This window comes from Geotrypetes seraphini, chromosome 19 (assembly GCF_902459505.1).
Source record: "Geotrypetes seraphini chromosome 19, aGeoSer1.1, whole genome shotgun sequence".
NCBI classification, from domain to species: Eukaryota; Metazoa; Chordata; class Amphibia; order Gymnophiona; family Dermophiidae; genus Geotrypetes; species Geotrypetes seraphini.
This window is the reverse complement of record NC_047102.1, coordinates 10,177,519-10,196,079: the sequence shown is the minus strand read 5'-3', so window position 1 is coordinate 10,196,079 and position 18,561 is coordinate 10,177,519. Positions and strand designations below refer to the sequence as shown.

The 18,561-nt window shown below is 37.8% G+C and overlaps 1 long non-coding RNA gene across 2 annotated transcripts in view; it reads right to left on the bottom strand.

Moving 5' to 3' along the window:
- The window catches only part of LOC117352023, a 59,146-nt gene that overhangs the window by 20,152 nt on the left and 20,433 nt on the right, over positions 1-18,561 (bottom strand). The window lies entirely within an intron of this gene.

Genomic DNA, 18,561 nt, shown 5'->3' with positions numbered 1-18,561 from the left:
GGACAGTAAGGGAATTTTTCAAGTACCTTTCTTATTTCTAATCTTAATGTATATTTTCTGTAAACCGCTTAGAACCTAACGGATGGAGCGGTATATAAGAAATAAATTACATTACATTACACTTGTAGCCTCCTTTTGCACTAAGCACCTTGCATTAACTGCAGTGTGCATTCCACACTCATAACCCACGTGGTTCCTGCTCTCTAATTTGTTTATTTTTTTATTTATTTAGGTATTTATATACCGCCTATCAATCAGGTACTCAAACATTTTTTCCTTATCTATCCCAGTGGACTCAAAATCTATCTAATATAGCATACAGTTAATGTATGCATTAGTGCATGTTTTCTTGCCACCACAGTAACAGTTTTCACATTTATGCAGTGACAGCACATATTAACTGCTAAATTGCAATTTAACTGCTAAAATGCAATTTAGAAAAAGGTCCATTCTATAAAGATAAAACTGCAGTAGAAAGACGCAAACTCTCAAATTTAACATTCAATAATGCCTGAATAACTTGTAAGGTCTTCAATACAAGTTTGAATACTTTAAGATGCCATACTGGGTCAGCCCAATATTCTGTCTTCGACAGTGGCTAATCCATGTGATAAGTAGCTTCTGGGTAGGTCCATTCCTTATTGCTCATAACCAACGATCACCAACGACTTTCTCAAGCTTGTATGGCTAGTAATTCCAAGAATTTTCCTAAACGCTTTATAAAGTAAACTTATGCTAATTGACTTGACCACACTTTGTAGCAACAAATTCTACAGCTGAATTGTCTACTGAATAGAAAAAAAATTCTGATTTTGCTTCAAAATCCTACTTATTAGTTTCGTAGCATGCACGTTTTGAAAAAAGACACAACTGCTACTTGTCTCCTCCCCGCCCCACTATGGCGTAAGTGGTATAGCAAATTCAAAGTAGCATTAATAATTGTCGGCTTCTATCTTATTTTCTTTTAACTATGTGCTTTTCATCCCCTTTTATCATTTTGGTTACCATTCCCTGTAACTGTTGCAATACTTTTTTTTGAGGTGGGATGACCAGAGCATATAACAGTGATAACATAGAGGCTTCATGATAATATTTAGTTTCTCTGTTCCTTTGAGAATAATTCTTAACATTTTATTTGCTGCTTTGACTTCCGTCTCACACAGAGCTAAGAAGTTCAACCTATTGTCTGTAGCAACTCCAGGATCCTTTCTCTTGGGTGGCAGCAGCAGCATGAAATTTTCCTCTTTTGAAAATTATCCTAGAGAATTTACACATTTATACTTACTTCTGCATGCCAATTTATGCACATATTGTAAATTTTTATATTTTAAGCTGCTTGGTTTCAGGTGAGATATAAATGTTTAAAAAAAAACCCCAAAACACCCCAAAACCAACAACTTCTCCCCACCCTTATCTATGGGAATGCCTCCATTGAGCCCTATGAGCATTTGATCTGTATTGTTTACCCAGATGCATAGATTTATATAAAATTACGTTCCCATTATGTGCTGTTTGTTTGCACAATTATAAAATGACCCCTTTTAACTGTTAAAGGCCACAGAGCCACTTTTTCTTTTACAAACCTTTTATTGAAAAATATTTTTATATCATCTTACCAGAGGGCCATCCAAAGCGGTGTACCACAGTCTTAAACTTAAGTTACAGTTCTTTCCATTAAAATTCTACACATGAATATGTTGACTGAAGTTGTCATTTGATGGCTGTGAGAAAGGGAGAAACCACTTACATAGTGAGCACAGGGGTGTTTTGGATCTAATATGTTGATTTTAGAACTAGAACTTCTGTGAGTTTTGCTGTATTTTATTAGTAAGATTCTCCCCCCCCCAAAAAAAAAAAAAACAACAACAACAACAAAAAACCTATTGCTGAGCAGCATCATTTTAGCTAAAATTAAACAAATTTAAGATAAGGGGGGCTATGCTTTAGTCTTTAATTCTTCCATCAGACTCAATTTAGTTTGTCTGATCTGCATATTCCATGCAGGGTTAAAAACGTTCTATTCATCTGCATACTACCAATATGTTATAAAGGGGCTTTTATCAACACTTTTAAGGAGAAGAAATGCAATAGTATCAAACCACTATATCAAAAAGCAAAACTGCATCTCATACTCACTCTGCCGAATGCCTGACAGAAATGATAATTTACCAAAGGGGCCTCAAAGCCAGTCAAGATAACGACTCCAGGTATATAAAGCACCTCTAAGGAGTACTTACTCTAATCGGCCCACCCCGAAAACCAACCAGAGAGAGAAAAAACAAACAAACCACCACCTCTATAAATAGAGAAATAAATTTTCTGGCAAAAACAGGGTCAAAAACCAAATTACAAAAAAATCTGTCACTCTAAAAGGGCTTTTACCAGTCCTGTTTTACACAGTGAAGCATTATCTTACTACAAAATGATTAAAGAAATAGCTCCTGAAATCCCCTTCCAGAACTCTTGTGAAAGCAGAAACCGCAACAATACCTTAGAATGGCTGTGTTCTCCCCACTCTGCAAATCTGTTTTTGCATTAATGAGCCAGATTTACCGAGTTGCTTTTCCATGGACATGGGATGTGATGCACTGTTTTAGTACATCTGGTCCTATGTGATATGTATCTTAATGCGAGGCGAGAATCCTGACATCCTGGGAAACCATCACAGTGGAAAAAATTGTAACAAAAAGGAAGGAAGTGATGGTGCATGATCCTTATATATTAGAGAACTATATAACAAGATAGCAATAGGCTTTATCTATCATGTGATCTTAATTTCCTTTTATTATGCTATCCACTAGAGTTGGTGTGGGCAGGTTTTCCTGCAATTCACAAGGAAAAATCTATTTTAAATAGGATCTACTATGGATAATTGCATTCATTTACTTAGCTCCATTATAATGCAATTGAATGCCAGTTGATCGTAGACAGAAGAACTTTCATAAGAAATTTAAATCTGCTGTGAAGGCATGGCTTTTTAACTAGGCCTTCTCCAGATTCCAGTGAGCAACAGATTCATAAGAACATAAGCATTGCCTCCGCCGGGTCAGACCAGGGGTCCATCGTGCCCAGCAGTCCGCTCCTGCGGCGGCCCCCAAGGTCCATGACCTGAAAGTGTTCCCTACCTAAGTGTTCCTTTTATTTCCTACTTCTTTCCCATATTCATTTATGCCAAATTTTGTTTTTGGTTACCTATGTTGTCCTAAGCATTTGTACCCTTTGATTGTCTTCTTACGTTTGTCTCTGAAATTCTATCTGTATTATTCACTACCACGATGATCCCGTTTGAATGGTGGCCTGTTAAAGAAATGAAACACTATTGAAGAGGATGCAATGGTGTTCATCATGTGTAGGGCCCAATTTTATGTAGAATGTAGATATTGCAATTGAGATGTGCGCAATTTCAATATATTTTCTCACAGAAATGGCTGAAAAACCTCTTAAAATCAGGTATCGTACTCTATATTGGCGTTGTCTTCCATTTTATTGCTTTCAGATTCAATATTGCTTTAAAACATGCCACCTCTTGATAATTGCTGGCTTTAAATTTGAAAGTTGTTAAAAAAAGTCCTCAAAAAGGAAAATGTTAACATTTTGATATACATTTGTGTTGAATTCAATACTACGCACGTTGGCAACCGTTCTGCAGTTTTTTTGCCCAGACTTTAAAATCAGGCTCTTTGTTTTAGTGATCATATTTTTTCTCCTTTCTTCCATTCTGATAAGCTAAAATGCATTACAAACAATAGTTTTTATAATTTAAGGAAGCTTTACTGAGCCTTACTCAACTTCCTTTTATAAAATATACAAAAGTATGTTTAAGAAAATCATTAATTGTTACCACATTTATTGTTAATAGTTAAGAACATAAGAATTGCCCTACTGGGACAGGCTCCATCTTACACTGCTCCATCAAGCCCAATATCCTGTTTCCAACACTGGCTAACCCAGGTCCCAAGTACCTAGCTAGATCCCAAATAGTAAAAAAAGATTTTTATGCTGCCTGTTCTAGGAACAAGCATTAGATTCCCCAAGGAATCTCAACAATGGCCCAACTTCTCTTTTAGGAAATTATCCAAACATTTTTTAAAACCCTCTCAAACTAACTGACTTCACAACATTCTCTGGCAACGAATTCCAGTGTTTAATTACATGTTGTATGAAAAATTTTCTCTACGGTTTTAAATTTTATCACCCAGTAGCTTCATCGCATGTCTAACATTTTATTTGCTGCTTTGACTGTCGCACGCTGAACTAAGAATTTCCTAGCACCTTTGGAAAAAGTAAACAAGCGACTAACATCTACCCTTTCCACACCACCCAGCACTCTTTAGACCTCTATCAACCCCGAGCTGCGACCACCTCAGCTTTTCCTCATACAAATCGTCCCATCCCCCTTATCACCTTAGTCACCCTTCTCTGTACCCCTTCCAGTTCTGTCATATCTTTGAGATATGGCGACCAGAATTGCACACAGTATTCGAGGTGCAGCTGTACCATAGAACAATAGAAGGGCATTATAACGCCTTCATCTTTGTTTTCTATTCCCTTCGTGATAATTCCCAACACTCCATATGCTTTGCTAACGCTGCCACAGTTGAGACGAGGGCTTCAACGTCTCCTCAGTGACGACTCGTAGATCTCTCCTGGGCAGTGGAACCCTGCATCATGCTGCTATAGTGTGGGCTATTCTTTCCCCACATGCATCACCCTGCATTTGCTCACATTAAGGGCTCCTTCTACAAAGGTGCGCTAGGGTTTTTAGCGCATGCACAAAATTACCGCGTGCGGTAGCCAAAAATCTACCGCCTCCTAAAAAGGAGGTGGTAGTGGCTGGCGCACTCGGGAATTTTACATGCGCTATTGCGCACGTTAAGGCCCTAGAACACCTTTGTAAAAGGAGCCCTAAATGTCATCCACCACCTTGATGCCCAGTCTCACAAGGCCCTCTTGCAATTTAACAGCTTTGTATCAACAAATTTAATTATATCACTAGTTATTTCTATCTTTAGATCATTGACAGACAGTATAGAGCCCATGCATTGTAACACCTCATAACTCCTTATGGTAACATCTCTACAGAAGAGTGTTTAGTGCCTTTGCAGAGGCTCATGTAGACCCACTCTGAATTGACTCCCCAGTCATTAGTAGGGGTGCAGAAGCTCTCAATCATAATCTTATGTTAAAAAAGCAGCAGTCCTGGTGGAGTCAAGATGAGTGGAGGTCTAGTGTTTGCCCTCTGAACGTTTCCCATACTTGCCACAATGGTGAAACGAAAGGGGAAGCCCTTTGTCTATCTCGGAGACAATGAGCACTATTGTGATGGGTCCGATAGACCTTTTTTGTTCAGCATTCCTTCCGTATTTGGTGCTGAAAACCTGCCTGAGACATGCCAGAAAGCAGGAGCTACTAGTTTTTCTCCTGGGCCCGACACCTCATTAAGCCCAGATCTCAGAAACACTCCTGTGGAGCCTTCAACAACCAGCAGAGTTTCTGCCCCATCCAGCATGTCTTCTGAAGAGGTGTCAAATTTGCTGGGGGGAGGTGATACTAGCAGAGATTTTTGAACTTTTCTAAATAAGTGATGGTTTCACAATAAGAAATGTTCAGGAAATATGTAATGGAAATATTAGCAATTGCTGCTGAACTTGTTCCACCTATTGTAAAGCTTATTATCTTCCTGCTTTTAAGAAAGAAGAGGAACAGCCGCGAGTGGAAGTTTTAGTTGAAATGGATACTCTGGATGTTTCTAATATATTGAAACAGAAACACATAATCTTCCCTGACCCTAAAGCAAGGGTGAGGGGGAGAGACAGTATATATACCCGCAGAAAGAACTCAAAGCAAAAACAACAACAATAGTAATAGGTGATAAATGGAGAGCCAGTGATCTTCTTTTGTAACCCACCTTCTATAAATCTTTTGTAAATCTGCCTTGAACCGCAAGGTAATGGCGGAATAGAAATCTAATGTAATTAATTGCATTGTAATATATTACACATGGATTGAGCTTTTCTGTACAAGAACTTTGATTGTTTATTTAATGTTCTGTAAAAAGCAGTGGTCCCAGCACAGACTCCTGGAGAACCTCACTATCCACCACTTAAACCTACTCTGTTTTCTATCTTTCAAACAGTTCTCAATCCATAATAGGACATTTATATCCTATCCCATCCTCAGAAGTCATTCATGAGGTACTTTATCAAATGGCCGTTTCAAAATCCAAACAATAACAATTGGCTTACCTTTATCCACATGTTTATTTACCCCCCTCAAAGAAATGCAGTAAATTGGTGAGCCAAGATTTCCATTGACTAACATGTTGGCTTTCTCTCATTAACCATGCCCATATTCTATCATTTTGCCCAGCACCAACATCAGACTCACTGGTCTACAGTTTCCCAGATCACCCCTGGATTCTCCCCCCCCCAAAAAAAGTGTCATGTTGGCCACTCCCCAGTCCTCTAACACTATGCTGCTCTTCTAAGAAAAATTACAAATTACTAACAATAGTTTTGCAAGTTCATCTTTTAATTTCATCAGCACTCTGGGATGTATACCATCTGGTCCAGGTGACCTACCACTGTTAAATTTGTCAAATTGACCCACCACATCTTCCAGTGTCAGAGATTTGTTTGAGTTCCTCAGATTCACCAGTATTGAACACCACCTTTGGTACCGGCAACTTCCCCATATCCTCCTCAGTGAAAACAGAAGCAAAAGAACTTATCCAATCTCCACCATGGCCTTGCCTTCCTCGAGAGCCCCTTTCATCCCTCAGTCATCTAGTGGTCCAACCGACTCTTCTCGGCTTTTTGCTTTTAATATACTTTAAAAAAGTTTTTATGATGCGACACAGCACAATCCTCCCCTCAAGGTCTCTCCTTGCTCTTTCCATAGCACCCTGACCTGCCATTCCCTGCACTGTTCACAATTACTTTGTCGGATCCTTTCACTATCTGAAGGATTCTCCTTTAGCTCCAATAGCTTGCTTCACCTCATTCACCAACCACGTGGGCTGCCACCTGGCCTTCCTTTGTCCTTTAATACATGGAGTATACTGTATTTAGTTTGGGCATCCAAGACAGTATATTTGAACAACATTCACACCCAATTCAAATCCTTGACTTGCAGCTGCTCCTTCAAGCCTCCTTTCCACCATTCTCTTGTTATCATAAGTCTCTCTTTCCAAATCCAAATGCTGTTGTATTAAGATTTCCTGGGAATACAAACTTGATCATGCTATCATTGTCATCAAGCGGCCCCTGTAACACTACATCTCACACTAATTCATGCATTCCTCCTACAAAGCATTCCCCGACTTCATCAAGGAATTACATCTCCCTAGCATTCCCTGATATTACACCCACCCAGTCAATATCGGGGCAGTTGAAATCACCCATCACCACTATGTTGCCCAGTCTGATAGCCACCCCCATCTCCGATAACACCTCAGAATCTGTCCGCTCATCCTGGTCAGGCAGATGGCAGCACATTCCCATCACTATCTCCCTTCACACGTGAAATTTCTACCCATAGGGATTCCAAGGTGTGTGTCTGCTCCTCTAGAATTTTCAGTCCATTCAACTCAAGGCCCTCTCTAACATACACCTCCACCAATTCGATTCCTCCCATCACTATAAACCAGTTTGCATCCCCGTTTGACAGCGTCCACTGGCCATCCTCATTCTACCAGGTCTCAGAGATGCCCACCATTTCTATTGCTTAAATTGGTGCAATATATTCTAACTTCCATCCTGCCTCCCATTTGCTCAGCAGTTGGCATGGATAACCTGCAATCTCCAAGATCAGCCTGCTCTGCACCCTGGGAATCCTGTTCCACTGTGGCCTGCACTGCAATCCCACCATCGGGATGCTCAGACAACTTGTTGTGAACCATGCTGTTTTGAGAGACTGTTGGCCTTCCCCAGTTTCCAGTCCAAAATCTGCTCCATCTCCTATCCAAATGTTGATGCCAAGCAGCTTGGTTCCACCCAGGCCAAGGCACAGCCCATCCTTGCGGAAGAAGCTCCCCCTTCCCCAGTATGTAGCCCAACTCCCAACAAATCCAAACCCTCGTCCCTGTACCATTGCTCTACCCACACAGAGACTCGAGAGCTCTACCTGTCCCCTGGGGCCTGCATACATATTTAGGTCTTCCAATTTCTTCTTGGACATCTTTTGGCACATGCCCCATACCATTTTCATCACTTTTATCCGGACTGCTTCAAGTCTTTTTATATCTTTAGCCAGATACAGCCTCCAAAACTGAACAGAGTAATCCAGGTGGGGCTTCATCAATAACCTGTACAGGGGCATCAACACCTCTTTTCTTTTGCTGGTTATGCCTCTTTCTGTGCATCCTTCTGGCTACAGCTACCGCTTTGTCACTCTGTTTTGTTCCGTTCAGATCCTCAGCCACTATCGCCCCAAGGTCCTTCTCCCCATCCGTCTCTCTCAGCACATACAAGTCCCTCAAATTTCTACTCCTCAAGTGCATCACTCTGTACTTCTTTGCATTAAATTTTAGTTGCTAAACATTAGACCCTTCTTCAAACTTTTGCAGATCCTTTTTCACTATTATGTCTAAAATAATATATCAAACGAGTTTGTAGTGATTGATTTTTTTTCCCCACTCAATACATAGTTAAGTTATGGAACTTGTTGCCAGATAATGTGGTAAAATGCAGTTAGCATAGCTGAGTTTTAAAACGGTTGGACAAATTCTTGGAATAAGAGTCCATAAATTATTATTAATAAAAGCAATGATTTTGCCAAGGTCTATCACTAGGGGTAAGAAACATAGAAACATAGAAATAGACGGCAGATAAGGGCCCACGGCCCATCTAGTCTGCCCACCTTAATGTCCCTCCCCTACCTTTGCCCTGTGAATAGATCCCATGTGCCGATCCCATTTGGCCTTAAAATCAGGCACGCTGCTGGCCTCAATCACCTGTAGTGGAAGACTATTCCAGCGATCAACCACTCTTTCAGTGAAAAAGAATTTCCTGGTGTCACCTCGTAGTTTCCCGCCCCTGATTTTCCACGGATGCCCTCTTGTTGTCGTGGGACCCTTGAAAAAGAAGATATCTTCCTCCGCCTCGATGCGGCCCGTAAGATACTTGAACGTCTCGATCATGTCCCCCCTCTCTCTGCGCTCCTCGAGCGAGTATAGCTGCAATTTGTCAAGCCGTTTTTCGTATAGTAGATCCTTGAGTCCCGAGACCATCCGGGTGGCCATTCTTTGCACCGACTCCAGTCTCAGCACATCCTTGCGATAATGCGGCCTCCAGAATTGCACACAGTATTCCAGGTGGCATGGAATCTTGCTAGGTATTTGATACCTTGACTGGCCACTTTTAGAAACAAGATGCTGGAATAGATCGACCCTTGGTCTGACCCAGTATGGCAATTCTTATCTTAATTTTGATTGAAGTCACTTTAGTTTTATAAATTTAATTAGTAGAACAGATACAATGTTGATGCTAAAATCTTTTTCAAATTTGTATACGAATACCTATTAAGTTGCTCCTTGGGCTGTAAATTATGGATAGTGAGAAATGTAAAGACTTCAAAGAATACAGTATATTAATCCTGATAAAATAAAGTTTTTTGTAGCATCTCCTACCAAAATTTTTCATGAACTTTCCATCAATATACTTTCAACATATTATACAATCCATCCAACAATTAAAATTTTAGGAATTATATTAGATAAACATCTTACTATGAAAACCCAGGTAGATTCTGTTGTACGTAAAAGTTATTTTACTTTATGGAGACTTTTGAACAATTAGACCCTATTTTGAATTTTCAGCCTTTAAATTATTGGTCGTCATTATTGTTGAGTCCCCTTGACTATTGCAATATTGCTTATTTATCAATTACTAAGAAGGAATTATTGAGATTATCATCGATACAGAACATAAGAACATAAGAAGTTGCCTCCGCTGAGGCAGACCATAGGTCCATCCTGCTCAGCGGTCCGCACCCGCGGCGGCCCATCAGGCCCATTGCCTGAGCAATGGTCTATACCTATCTATACCCCCCAATCCCTTTCTCTTCTAGGAATCTATCCAAACCTTCTTTGAAACCACAGCAGTTAGATTGATTTACGGATTGAAGAAAAACGATCATGTTACGTTATTTTATTGCAAATTGCATCGGTTGCCTGTGGAAGCTCAGGTATTGTTCAAGTTGGGCTGTTTTTGTTACAAGGTTTTATATGGTGCAGCCCCTACTTATCTGGCTAATAGTTTTTCCATAGCTACGCACAAATGCAGTGGGGGGGGGGGGGGGGAAGGGGAAAACCCAACTCATGCTCTGTTCAATTTCCTTGGAATGGTTAATGTCAGATTCTTTCAAGATCTTTTAAAATCCCTTACCAAACTTATAAAGCTGCTACAATCTTCTTTATTAATGCCTCAGACAGCTCTTTTGATCTCATCATGGTGTTCCCTCTCACCGCAGCAGTCATGAGCACACCAAACTAAATGTCTGAGGTTTAAGTATATCAAAGAAATCCTTCCTGGATACAGTGAAAATAGCAGAAGCCAATAAGGAATAGTGAGTTCTCTAAAATGTTGAATTTTTTAAAAAAATATTAGTGAAGTAGGCCTGACAGAGTCTGTCATACAATGGTTTTATTTTTCCATTGTATAGGCATTGTCAATGTAACTTTATGCTGCACATGTACTCCCTTGAACCTTATTAGATTAGTTAAGAAAACAAATTAAATATATTCTGCCAATATGTTCCTTAAAAAAAAAAAAAAAGCATGAACAATTGCAAAAAAGAAAACTGAATATTTATAGGTTAAAAGGAAACAATTTGTAGTACAGTAGTCCAAACTCCATCTTTTTAATGTAAAAATAAAGTTGCATATGTAATTTTTTTTCAGACTGGTTATTCACCTTTCCCCAGAGATGGTCACATTAGAATAAGGATATTTTATAGCATACAAACCAAACCATGTAAATATCAAATATATCACACAATTTAACTTTATACACATAATTGTCATGTATATTTGCTGTTTACTAAGGCCATAGTTTAGAAGACTCAATTTGAAGTGGCATGTCTTCAAAATCCTTTGTATTCTTTTAAGATAGATATATAGATTTATATCTATCTTAATAATTTCTCAAAAATCTGTGCCAGTACTACAGGTTAACAACATCAAGAATCCTATAAATTTAAACAAAGAGAAGCCTTTTAGTCAGAAAAGGAAACTTGAGCTGAAGAAATCTAGTAAGAGTCTAATATTATCAAAGCAGAACTCATATTAAATATTTAAATGTAAAACTGATTGTAGTTGGGGTTTGTTGTTTTTTTTTAATGTAACTTTATGTAATTGTATAGTCATGAAATTTTAGAAGCATTTACATTGGTTTGAGCTATCTGCTTTCACTTTTGTTAAATTTACTTCTGTTTTCCCCCTTGATACCCATCCTCCCTTCCAAAGGTTCAGGTCATTGTTTCATGTATAATTCCCAAGGCATAAAAATTGGAATCTGTGACTTGTTTCCATCACAGTTGCCAGCCTCCCTTCCTCACTCGGTCATCAGAATTGGTGCATTTACCTAACATAGAAGAAAAAGTCCAATGAGTCTGCAGTGAATGTTAAGCACCAAAACAAAAAAACTGCAAAACTGATGCACTCAATGCCATGAACTTTAGACAATGAAACATTGTATCAAAAGTGATCCACCTGTAGCCCGGAGAAAACGAGGTCCTGGTTTCTCCATTTTTAAATACATCGTTTCATTGTCTATATAAAGTTCCTGCATCAAGTACATCAGTTCTGCACTTCTCTTTTTTTTTGGTTTTGGCATTTACCAAACAACCAGCAACAAGCCAGCCCAGCTGAAACTTCTTATAGTGAACAGTTTAACACAAAAAGTTAATTATATCATAGTCCGTTCTCATTATTTGCGGCAGTAAGAGTCCCAAACATGTTTACAAACTGCAAAAATGCAAATGTTAAGTCGGGAGAAAATAGAAGGTTCTAACAGTATATGTTGTGCCTCAAAACGCAAGAAAGAGAACAGTGGAGGATCCTGTTGGTTGAAAATAGGGTTAGGTTCCTGCATGGGACAGAAATTGAAGTACCTGTAATTCACTCTGCAGACGCTTGGGGGCCATATCCGGATGCAAAGCCTGACCACGAGGTGAAAGTGAAAGCAAAAGCAAAGAAATCCTGTTTTTTTAAAAAAAGCACTGATCCGCGAATATAGTGGCGTGAATGGTGAATATTGGCTGCATTTGATGCAACCGCAGATAAGCAAAATTGTGCATCATGAACGCACAAAAAAACAAGAACAGACTGTAAGTCACTCTCTCCCCCCTCCCCCCCCCCCGCCCTTTATCTTGCTATGCTAGAGATTTTTAGTGCGGGCCACAAGGAATTCTATAAATGTTGGAGCATTTACCGTACCGGTCCGCGCTAGAAACCTCTAGTGCTGCTTGATAAAGGGACTGTTTATAAGGAAGAAAGGCAAGCTTCCCCCCCCAAAAAAAAAAATTTAGTTTAAATAAGAAAGATGCAAATGAGAATTTTTCCAGTAATTAAGTTTGGTTTTAAATTTCTATCCTATTTTAGAATGAAATTGTTTTATACATTTTTAACAGAGCCCCACTGTATTGAAACTCCTTTTTTATTTAAAGTCATAAAACCATTAACGTTGTGATCTCTTATTTACTGTGATGAGGTGGCAGTTTACTGTAAAATGAGATTTCTTAATTGGAAAAATTTGAGAATTAGAACATTCTGAAAAGATTTGTTAGGGATGACTATTGCAATAAATACATTCATTTTAATTTACATTTGTTATTTTCCTTCATTTGTTTCAATTTCTGTGAGATTCATTCCTTTTAAAATTCTTAGATCTTTCCGTTTCATTCAAAATAGTTACCAAAAGTTTATTCCCATTTATGATTTAGCATGTTTACTTACCTTTTTTTAAAAAATAAAAAAATAAATATTTTAATCTCATAACTAATCTAAACACAGATTAGGTATATACCCGAAGACATAAGAAATTGGTACTTACAGATGTTTTGGGGTTTTGCAACAAATATGTTGTAACCTTATGACCATTTTAAATTGCCTTTAGCAGCTAAATCTATGTTAGAGCTAGATTTACTAAAGAATGCTGCTGTATGCTTATACCATTAATATACATTATTAGTATGTAGCTTATATTGCATAATATGGGATGCTGTAAATAATGCATATTAATGCTTATTAGCATACAGTAGCACAGTATAAACAAATAAAGATCTGTATCTTTTAGCCTTAACATTTTGAATGCTTCACTTTGAGAGATTATAGAAAATTCACACATGGACATTTCAGTATTTCAAATATAAAAATGTTATAAATACACAACTAAAACAACATTTCCCTTTCTGTCCAGGGTAGATTATAACTGCAAAAGATTTGGCATTTTAGAACAATTTTTATGTTACTTCCAGGTTTCTTAAATCACACAAACTAGGTTTTAGGCCTCCCGCAGAAGTAACTTGTTAAAATCTTTGCTGTTGTAAAGCTAATAAAAATTTTTCTCCCATATATGTATAAAATCTACGGTAAATGCAGCGAAACCCATTCAATTCCTATGAGCTTTGACACATTTACCGCAGCGACATCACTACTGTGGTTTTGAAAAAGGGGCCCTAAGGTTGTAATAACCTGAACTGATTTGTTTTTTAATTTACAGAAATGAAATCCAGCACAATTAGCAGATTTGTAACATGTTACTTTGGTTTGCAAGAAAGAGAAGATTTTCTGTTTGTCATTATTTCACAACTGATAAAGAATTGTACCAACTTTACTTTTTCAAATTTTATTTTTCCTGCTATCTAGAAACCTATTCTTTAACATCGCTTTATTAGACGTGCCAATGCCCCATCCTGGAAATACCAAATAAAATTAAATTAATGGAGAGGATATTAAAAAATTTTAATTGAATTCAGCAATTGTTTTGATTGCATTGATATATTAAATTGAAATGTTTTGACCTATTTTTAGTAAAGTATTCTTAAGTATATATGAATAAATAGGTAGAAACCCTCAGAAAAATGTTTCTAGTACTTAATTACCGTACCTGAATTGTCATACTTTTATATTTAACTGGAAGTGCACTGGTATGAAGTGCATGCTAATTGCACATTAATTGAATGCTGTGTTAGGGAGCAGGAGCTGGGCAGGTTATGGGCATTGTCACTTCTGCATTTAGTATGGATGCACTTGAATAGTCTCGCCCCCATCTTTTACTAAGGTGCACTAAACGCGTTGGCATTTAGCGCGTGCTAAATCGGTTAGCGCATCTTAGTAAGAGAGGGCCTTAGTTTGACATCCTGAGTATGTCCCAAACATTTGCTGCATAGCCTTTTTACTTGCCACACATCAATAATTTGTAGTTAAAGCAAGATGAATACAATTATCTGTATACTTTGTATATTAATTTTGGAAAAATAAAAAATGATTCACAAAAAAAAAAGATGAATACAAAAACTTACTGCATTTTAGTAAATGGGAAAATTTGGTATGCTATATTCCTTTACAGACAGAAAATTGTCAAGTAATATTAATCTCTGCACACATGTACATATTATATATTACCAAATATTTATATATGAGGGCTTGCAAATTAATTTCCTTGACCTATTAAAAAAATTATAAGATCTTCCCTAGCTTACAAAAACAAAAAAATATTCTAAACAAAGAAAATTGTCCCCCTTTTGCATGTTGTACCTATTTTTTTAGGATTAGAATGACTAGATTTTCCTGTTCTTTTTTTTAAAGAAAGGAATGAGAATAAGGTTGAAAAGACTGTTGTTTTTTTTTCCTCAAGCATTCTATACTTTTCTTTTTGGGAATGTATTTTCTTCAGTTTTTCTGGATTTTTCTTCATCATTGTAAAGTAAATGATCCAGCTGAGCTATGTTTAAACAAGTTAAATAGTCCATAAACTTGGGCTTTTTACTGTTTCTCTGCTAAATTCTTTTGGATTAGTCTTTTGTTTTATTTTATAGCTTGCATTACCTGAAATATTGAATATATTCTAAAACATGAAGCCTTCGTTAGAAATTTTAAAAAAACCAGAATATATAAAAGGATTTAATTGTTATACAAAGATGTACATTTATATATTGTGTCGGCTTCAAAAATAGCTGTAACATTTCAGTTTATAAACTAAGCAGTTATGAATAACTTAAAGTGCTATATAATATATATTAATGCCCTCAATGTATAGTATATTATTAATTACATGAAAAAAACATACAATATTTAAGCATGTATCATTAATATGTTACATGACTATGAATTTTATGGAGCAATAAATCAAAGCATTGAAACAGGAGGAGTAAGCTATAATCTGTAATTCTTTGCTTTCTAATACTTCTATTTGCTCCTTTAATCATTTTGATGTTTATATATGCATTTTGTTTACCCAGTACTGTTAAGTTTATACCATGGGCTTATGCTCTAAAGAAAATTTGCACTTCTGTATTAAAGTATTTTAAAGAGAATATAAATGTTCTATGGTTTATTTCTATATGACTGAGCAGGAAAAGAAATCAAACATTATTACCTTTCTTAAATCTGCTAATTTAGGTTTACCTTGTCTAAAAGGAAAAACCTTCCTTTCAAGATTGGATTTCAATATATTAATTTCAGATAACTGATCATTAAAAATCTTGTTGGGCCGCCGCGTGAGTGGACTACTGGGCATGATGGACCTCTGGTCTGACCCAGCAGACGCACTGCTTATGTTCTTATTCAGTGACCCTTAGAAACATCTTCAGAACTGCTGTTCTCATCTTTATTTTTGCCAGTCTTGTTATTCCTTGAAAAATAAACAAAATCTTTACTGATGGGGGAACCAGAATAAAGATAAATAATGTTTGTGGTCTCGCAGTAGGTGGGTAGGTAAAAGGACACATGAATGAGTTTAACTTCTCTTAATCTCGCTTTAATTTATGTTCTTTTGTTTTGGTTGTTTGCATAATATCTCTAAAAAGTGATAAGCGTGTGTTATAAGTGCAAGTGAAAGTCACGGGAACTAGTATTCTTTATCGTTAAACTGACTTCCCATTTCTGCACAGATCCAATTTAAGATCTTAATGTTGATTTTCTTTGCCTAATGTTTCCATGGACCTTACTATTTACATAAACTAATGTGACAATTCCATCTCAATCCCTTTATTCAAGAGTGTGACCTCTATAGGAACAGTCGGTCAAGCTGGTAAAGAATGATAGAAGCCCTTATTCTTTTGGAATAAACTCCTGAATGGCATCGGGCAAAAGGGGTAATTAGAGTTTTCACAAAGAGGTAAGACTTGCTTCTATCCATAAAATAGATTTGATCATGGTGTTCATACTTCTTTAGGACAATCCTGTGCTGCTTACTATTTTTAAAAATTTTATTTTTATGATGGTGTATATTTTTTTTAAATGATTAACTGACTTTTATGTACACCTTCTTGCTGTTAAACTAAAAATAAAAAGATTGCATATATGTATTTGAGAACTGACGCAGTCCGTGTTTTGAAGAAACACTTCTTCCTCCGGGGTCCTAAAAAGTATCACATACTAGGGTACCATATGGATAACAACTGAAAATGGCAGTTGTGTAGACAGCTAAGCGAGCTGGGTCGGCTCCTTCGCTTTTGACCTTGCACTGCGAAGGAGCCTACCCAACTTGTTTAGCTGTCTACACAACCGCCATTTCCAATTGTTATCCATATGGTACCCTAGTATGCGATACTTTTTAGGACTCCGGAGGAAGAAGTGTTTCTTTGAAACACGGTCCGTTTCGAGTCCTGGTTCATCAACTCCTTGGACCATATTTTGGATACAAAAACAGTTTTATGCTTATATCTGTTGATTAAAGACTTGGCATCTTGTACACCATTCCTGCATTTCTTCCTTTATTTGTTGTTCGACGCATCACTGCAGTTCCGTTGGATTTTTTGCTCTTGCTTGCATATATGTTATTTGGCATGGAGGAGCAGCCTAATGGTTAAAGCAGTGGGCTGAAAACCAAGGAAGCCCATTTCCAAATTCTACTGCTGCTCCTTGTGACCTTGAACAAGTCACTTACTATTCCATGGCGCCGGATAACAAGTTTGGGAAACCTTTTACTAATGTGCATTAGACATTTAATATGCAGTTAGTGTATGAAAATGAGCTTCCACACAAATGCATTTTAGTGCTTTCCCTATTTATACACACTAAACAGTGCATTTATTGAATTTTTTAAAAATAATTTTTAACTTGGATGCTTGATATGGGTTTAGAGTGAGAAAGAAGTGCTAGCTAACTAATGTGTTATAATTAACGATCCAATGTTCTTTTAGTAGCTTTTGCTCCCTTCCCTTTAACAAAGTGTCTTTTGACCCTTATAAGTTTCAAAGCCAGTGACAATACAAAATGAAATTCTGAAAACCCAGGAGCCAAAGAAAAATATATAAAATGCAAAGGAATATATTGGACTGAGTTTGATGGCCCATATGCTCAGTGTCAAAATGTGTACTCCATTGCTTCCTTTCACAAAATTTCTGCTCCCAAACTGCAACATTTAGTTTTAGAAACTCTTCATTTAGAATTCCATATTGTTGTGATGCGACAACCATACCTAGATTATTTTGCAACATAGTCTAATTTCAAAACCTCAAAGGTTTTAATATAGCCTGCAGTTCCTTACCATTACTCAAACCTAGCCTTGCAGCCATGTTTCATAACGAGCCTTAACACAAAAAATTGGATTCTTATCCCTTGAACACTTACGATGGTCACATTTTGGGTCTAAGCCTTATTTGCTCCTCCTTGGCTATAGTGTTCTATCTTAAGTTGTATTCTTACTATTAACACTTTTTGATGGAAGCATACTGTTCAATGGATTGGACTAGGCCAGGAATCTGCAACAAAGGTATTGCAAAAAGCTAGATAAAATGACTGTTTTAAAACCAAACAGTATACTGAGATTACATTAATTTATCTTCCTCCAAACATGAGACATACCGTATTTTTCGCTCCATAAGACACACTTTTTTTACCCAAAAAGTGGGTGGAAAAAAGGGTGCGTCCTATGGAGCGAATACCCAAACCATTCCCCCCTTTGGTTACCTTATTTTAAATTTTGGTGCCCTCTCTAGCTGCAGGGCGATGCACAAGACTACCTGCCTGGTCAGCTGACGCCTCTTCCCTTCTGTAGCGGCAGAGCGGTGCACAAGGCTGCCTGCCTAGTTCCGTGCAGCTTCCGTTCTCGCAGGAAGTGGTGCGGGACCAGGCAGGCAGGCAGCCTTGTTCGCCATTCTGCCGCTACAGAAGGGAAGAGGAGGCAGCCGACCAGACAGGCAACCTTATGCACTGCTCTGCCGCTGGAGACAGCAAGTCCTGCTTCCCACACTGTCCCCGTGGACCAGGTGCGAGCAGCCGCTGGGAGTTAGCATGGAACTGGCAGCCGCTGGGAGTTAGCATGGCGGCGCAGCGCTGACAAGAGCGAGCAGCTACATTAGCAGTAGTGGCGGCTGATTCCGGCTTCCCACTCG